This window comes from Quercus robur, chromosome 9 (genome assembly GCF_932294415.1).
Source record: "Quercus robur chromosome 9, dhQueRobu3.1, whole genome shotgun sequence".
Classification (NCBI taxonomy): domain Eukaryota; kingdom Viridiplantae; phylum Streptophyta; class Magnoliopsida; order Fagales; family Fagaceae; genus Quercus; species Quercus robur.
The window spans coordinates 30,932,872-30,939,164 of record NC_065542.1 but is presented as its reverse complement, the minus strand read 5'-3'; the positions used below and the strand labels follow the sequence as shown (position 1 = coordinate 30,939,164).

The following is a 6,293-nucleotide window of genomic DNA, read 5'->3' as shown; positions in this document are numbered from 1 at the left end:
GTTTAGCAAAAAAAACCTTTGACGAGGACTTCGTATCAAAAAAAAAAAAACTTTGATGAGTACTGTACTTGATTTTTATGCATTGAAAACTTTGACGAGGACTTCTTCGAGGATTCTGGCCCTTTGCCCTTTTTGGGAAACATATTTGGCATAATGCCCCTGTTTCGAAACTATATAGGGGCGTGCCCCTGTTTGTATACTCGATCTCCGTAACGGCGAGTTACTTAAGTAACTCGATTATGAAGAAATCGAGTTGCGGGCAGGTTCTAGCCACGCTGGTGTTCCAGCTTGGCTTTTGGGCAATAAAATATTCCAGCGTTACTGTTTGGAACTCGTCAATGTGGAAAACGAGTACTTAAAACCCGAATAACCGATAATCGAGTTATTCGGTTTACTCGGTTATTATATAACCGAGTTTTATGCTATTCTGACGTCATTTCACATCAGTTGTACACACGTGAAGCTGAACCCGATTAATAGGAAATCGAGTTATTAATACTCGGTTCTTTTATAATCGAGTTCTTCTGCTATATGCAGTTCTCCTCATCATTTTCAGATATTCTCCTCATTCTTAGAATTTTCGGTCAGGGGCACGCGTTTTCTCTCCATCATCTCAGGTTTTCCTAACTCATTCTCTTCTTTGAAATACATTGAGAATTTTATTATTGTGTTGGTAAACATAGTTGTAGATATTATAAAAATTTATCAATCATAATGTATGTTTTTTGTTAGAGTTTAATTTTCATTTAATAATTTGTATTACTTATGCTGTGGTATTTTCTTGAATGAGGGTTATGTGTATTTTCTTGAATGGTATTTTAGAGGTATATTAGTTGTTTGGCGTTGTTTGATGTTACAAGAAACGTACGAGGATCAATAGAAATGGTGATAAATGTTATGTGTGTACATTGGGTTATATTGCGTGTTATGTGTGTAATGGTTATGGTAAAATTTGAGTGTTAGTATTTAATTTTTAGCATGTAATAGTACACAAATTGATGAATGTCTTTGTCATGTACCGGAGGCGGAGTCGGGGGGGGGGGGGGGGGGGGGGGGGGGGGAGGACAGGGGGCAAGTGCCCCCCTTGACTTGTCCAAAAATATTCCATATGTACTACTATTAGGGAATATTTAGAATGCTTTACCCTCCTTGATGCAGAAAATAAACACAAATCAGGAAAAAAGCTTCCTGGCCGTGCTGAAATAGAGGGAAAATGACAAGCTTACCTAAGTCAATGACACCGTGTAAGGAAAAAAAATAGGAAACAAGGAAAAAGTTTCGTGACAGAAGCAAAAATAATTAGAAGAATTTCCGTTAGGCACAATAACACACACCAAGAGCTTTAACTTGTTAGCTGTTAGCTTTTAATTATCATGCACTTAAGCCTAGCATAATAATAATGCATTGTAGTGTCTTTCTTATATGTCAATCGATAGTCCTATATTGTACACAATTTTTTTTTTTTTTTTTTGGTCCTCAATTTGTTGACATTTCAATTTTAAATTGTGGGTTTATGCTATGAACTAAAATTTTAATTAGTTTGTAAAATAAAAAGAAAGTCGAACTTTTCCTATAGTTTCAAAAACAATCAAGAAAAGATAGTGAGATGTGTATACAACTTTGCAAGTAAATTGCTATATTTTAAATATTTTTAAAATTTATTTATTTCCACAATTTATTTTATAGTATTAACTTAAATGTGTAAATATAGTTTACATAGTTTTTGTATGACACTTATAGTTGTTTTTATAATTTTTTTGAATATATATATATATAATTTTTTTTGGGTTAATTTGACTTCTAAGCTTGCCCCCCCTGAATTGAAATCCTACCTCCGCCACTGTCATGTACCATCTTATGCAGCATTACATTATTTACTAATAATTGATGCACACTATTAACTTGATCAGTTGATGTTATTGTATTCAGTGTCAATGTCTGGTTCTGGCAACCCACAACTCTATAGGCCTCACGATGTGTTCACTGCTATGGGTCGTTGCTGGGTATTGGAAGATGAGTTTAGCTATCCAATCAATCCAAATCTGCGAAATAGTGCTTATGTTCACAATACCATGAGACAGGAGTGGGATTGGTTATTTTGTGAACAACAAATGTTTTATGATGAGTTGACTGGTTTTAAGTTGCCAGTGCCTCGGCGACTCGCATCGCAGATGCCTAGAGACACGATTGACAAACTTCGTAAAGCATTGAACCGCATAAGAGAAGAAAATAATCGAATGAAGATACATCTTAATCGATATCGGACCCAAGTCGAGATTCGAGAGTCAGTGGAGCGAGGGTGGTACGAGCACGCACAATTCATGCAATCACTTCTTGCTGATCCCATTTATCAGTCAGACGTGGAGATGTCAGATGAAGACTAATCGTGTCGTGGTGTAATTAGACTTTGTTATTTAACTATTTTTGTTAACTATGTTTTAAATGTATGTGGGTCACTGTTGTTGCATTTGTACTATGTAAACCTTATTATTGATTGTGAGGACCATGCACATTATTCGTAATCTACTTTATTCCCACAGAACGCATAAAAGTCAAATATTCCCACACATGATTGATGTTTTTCAATAAGCACCTAGAACATAACAATAAGCACCTACAACATAACACAGAAAACTTAAAGTAACTTACACGATGTCACCAATATGCATGCATTGCATATCGAACACTAATGCTACTAACATTATTGACTTAACCTAGACATAACACACATACCACATAGGCATTCACTCTGACAGGTAGTCCTCGTAGTTGAGGACATTGTTACGTTCCGTCGGAGTGAGTTGCCGGTTCGTGTTGGCGGCCAGCTCTTCCGCTAGCTGTAGCATGTGATACTTGGACCTACGCAGTATCATCAGATTATTCTCTCTTTTTTTTTTTTTTTTTTTTTTTTTTTTTTTTTTTTTTTTTTTTTGTCACTGCACGCTCATATTGATGCATATTTTGTCGTGATAGTGTGAGTGAGACACGATCAACAAGAGGCGCTCCGATTCGCACGAGATCATCGTGCAGAGCGTTGGACTCGTTCACACGAAAGTCCCACTCCCGCTGCAGTCCGGCATAGTATTCCCTCTCGTCGGAATCTCTCTCCCTCCTATAGTTATCTGGAAAACGAGGTAGCATCCAATTGCGCATTGACATTGGAAAATGTGACTTATGATCGGTATCTGTAGATGTTTTGCAAGGGTAGATGTAAATGGGAGTGGGACTTTATATAGGAGTTTTGCAAGGGTAGATGTAAATGGGACTAGGACTTTATATAGGAGTTTTGCAAGGGTAAATATTCACGTGGATGTGATTATATCTAAGGGTAAGTATTCACGTGAATAAAGATGATATGTCTCGACATTGTATTGTTTAGTGAGGTGTTGAGGAGCACATACTAACTGCGAACATGACTTGGCTATACAGTGGCACCTGTTGGTGCACGTGGTTCGCTAAGGCAACTGTTTGATATGGATATAGCTTATGCTACAGTAGAAGGCAGGTGATGTGTACTGCAAAGGAGGTTGTGTGTTTATTCACGTGAAGACTATTCAGCATTCTTATGCTTCATCTGACATGACTTGACGAGACAGTGCTGAGTTGCATTAAATGTTTCATAAACTTTTCAAGGATGCTCTGCATCATTGAAAACGGTGCATTGCAAAAATCTGCATATTTGTGTATTGACGAGCGTGTAGGTGATATGACTAGATAAGGTTCACGTGAAGACTATTCAGCATTCCTGTGCCTCGTCTGACATGACTTGACGAGACAATGCCGAGCTTTTTTAAATGTATCATAAACTTTTCAGGAATGCTCTGCATCCTTGAAAACGGTGCATTGCGAAAGGATGCATATCTGTGTGCGCATGTGCGTGTAAGTGATATGACTGTATAGGGTTCAACAATGTGACGCACTGTTAAGCAGCACATGCAGCACTGCAAAGTGTATAAGTAGAAATGGTGGACAGCTCACCCCCAAAATCAATGCATAAACTTTGAAGGGATGCTCTGTATTTTCACGTGAGTGTGGATGGGTACTTGTGGTCAGGGTTCAACAGTGCTAAGCTATCCATGGTAGCTACACTCATTGTTCCCTATGGTGGTATTTGGCAAGTGGGATTGAATCCCTGTTGATAACAACATTTGGTTTTGTAATGGTTGGCAGGATTTCGGCGAGTCCTTGCTTTAGGAACCATATGGTTTTTGTGTGAAAGAGTGGTTGGTGTGTGTGGTTTGGAAGAGTCTGTATTGTAGAATGTATGAAATTTTCAGTTTAAATTTTCATATGTAGCAACAAAGAACAGCAGGTAAAAAATGATAAACTGATTTCATTTAAACTTAGCGAAAACTAATGAATAGCTTCTCTTTAGTAATGCAAAAGTTGAACGTACATAATCATCATTTGTTAGACGTTAAGAACAACATTTTGTAGTGCACAGAATGTGTAGACATTAACAACAACGTCTAATGTTCGTAGGTAGAAATTTCTGGAAGTCATCATTGCTTGAATCTGAGAAGTCTGAAATATCTCTTTCATCATCTAACGCAGTAATTTCATTAATAGACTTCATGGCTCGCTCTTGCGCCTTCCCCTTTAGATGCTTCCTAGCTTTTTGGATTGCGTGAAAACGGTCTAGTCGCCTTTGCATTTGATTGTTCTCTTGTTCAAGACGCGCAAGTATGTTGGCAGGTTCATCTCTAGGTAACTCGGCTGAGCGTGCCTTAGGAACTCGTAACCCGTGCCATCGACAATACACCTCCAACTCACACCTCTTCTCGTATAGGGTTGACCATGGTGGTTCTGCTACGGTGAACTCTATTGCGGTTGTATCTGTACTTAGTTTTGTGGGTTTGCCGACCATGATGTGTCCGACGCTTCCAAGACTCTCGTACGTGTATATTGGCATATTAATGAAATCTCTCTTCTTTCCGACCCATTTCCCTCCATAGTGGTCTGTGTATGTCTGTAGTTGTTGATCTGCTGGAGCTTCTAATGATCCATATGTTGAAGTAGATCCAAACTTGTTTCGCATTTTACGCTTTGACATTGAGACGCTGCGACTCATAGCTTACTCAATCTACGAATTTAGTGGGAGTAGAAAGAAAGTCATTATTGTGGTGCATTTATAACCGAGTTTCATGGTTCAAGCATTACAATCAAAATTTAGTAGAGCTTGTCATGTCAATACAGGCTAGAAAAACACTGTATGAAGAGGGTCATAATTGTTACCATTGTCATGTGTCTAGATTCTTGTGGGGACGACACCAATTTAAATATGAAATTGGTGTCTAATTTTCCTCCATCTTTCTAAATTTAACTGGGATCAATTGTAATTACGCTACTATTACTGATAGAAGTTAGGTGAAAGTTAGCTGTGCTCCTATTTTATTAATTTTTTTCCCCCCACACCCGTGTATTTTCAAGTTCACCTCTCCTTCTACAATAATCAAAACCCAAGATTGTTCCTCTCCCACTCAACTAATGGTGCATGGTCGCAGTTACCTCACTGATTACGCCACCTTAACATACAGCTCCCCTATTTTTCAATGAATGCTATTTATGTATCTTATATAGGAAGAGGTTCTCCATCTATTCCGATTTTACTTTTCTTTACAACTTTAATGGTCGTGGTTTATGCTCTGCAAAACCAATTCCAACCATTCCTAAGGTTTGATTACTCATCTATATATATATATATATATATAAAACCGAAGTCTCTGCTGGCACCACAATTTTCCACATCAACATCATTTAAAAAAAAAAAACAAAAATTGTAATTTATTTTTTTCTCTAAAACCTAATAATAATACATAAAAGTGATAAAACCCAATAATACAAACCCAATTCTCTTCAAGCCGACTCCAAACTTCTAAAAAACCTAAAAAACACACAGCCGACTCCAAATTTTTGAAAAACCTAAAAAAACACACGGTGAAACCTTCAACTACCTCCTTCCTTCTCTCTCACTCCAATCTCTATCTATCTCTATCTCCAATGAGACCCAGAAAACTCATAAATCAACCATTGTAGAGTGAAAAAAAGTTTTCAGAGCTGTGATCCTTGAACAAATAACATTCTTGGATGACAAAGCAGTCTTTTTATTCAATTGGTGATAAGAACACATATTTCTCTCATAAAAACTTATCTACAGTTTCTGTCCCAAGCTCTTTTGACCAAGACGATGGCTTATATATAAGTTTTTCTAGCACGGTCATACGGACTCATACGGCCAAACTGGGTATTCTGGATGTTCTGACTAACATTCCTGTTGCAGTATATTCCTTCGC

At 37.6% G+C, this 6,293-nt stretch overlaps 1 long non-coding RNA gene across 1 annotated transcript; it reads left to right on the top strand.

Moving 5' to 3' along the window:
- The first annotated feature begins 463 nt into the window (after nt 1-463).
- LOC126700555 (uncharacterized) lies at nt 464-2,551 on the top strand. Its single transcript, XR_007647227.1, has 2 exons — nt 464-617; nt 1,930-2,551. It is a non-coding gene; the product is annotated as an uncharacterized LOC126700555 (long non-coding RNA).
- Nucleotides 2,552-6,293: the final 3,742 nt, after the last annotated feature.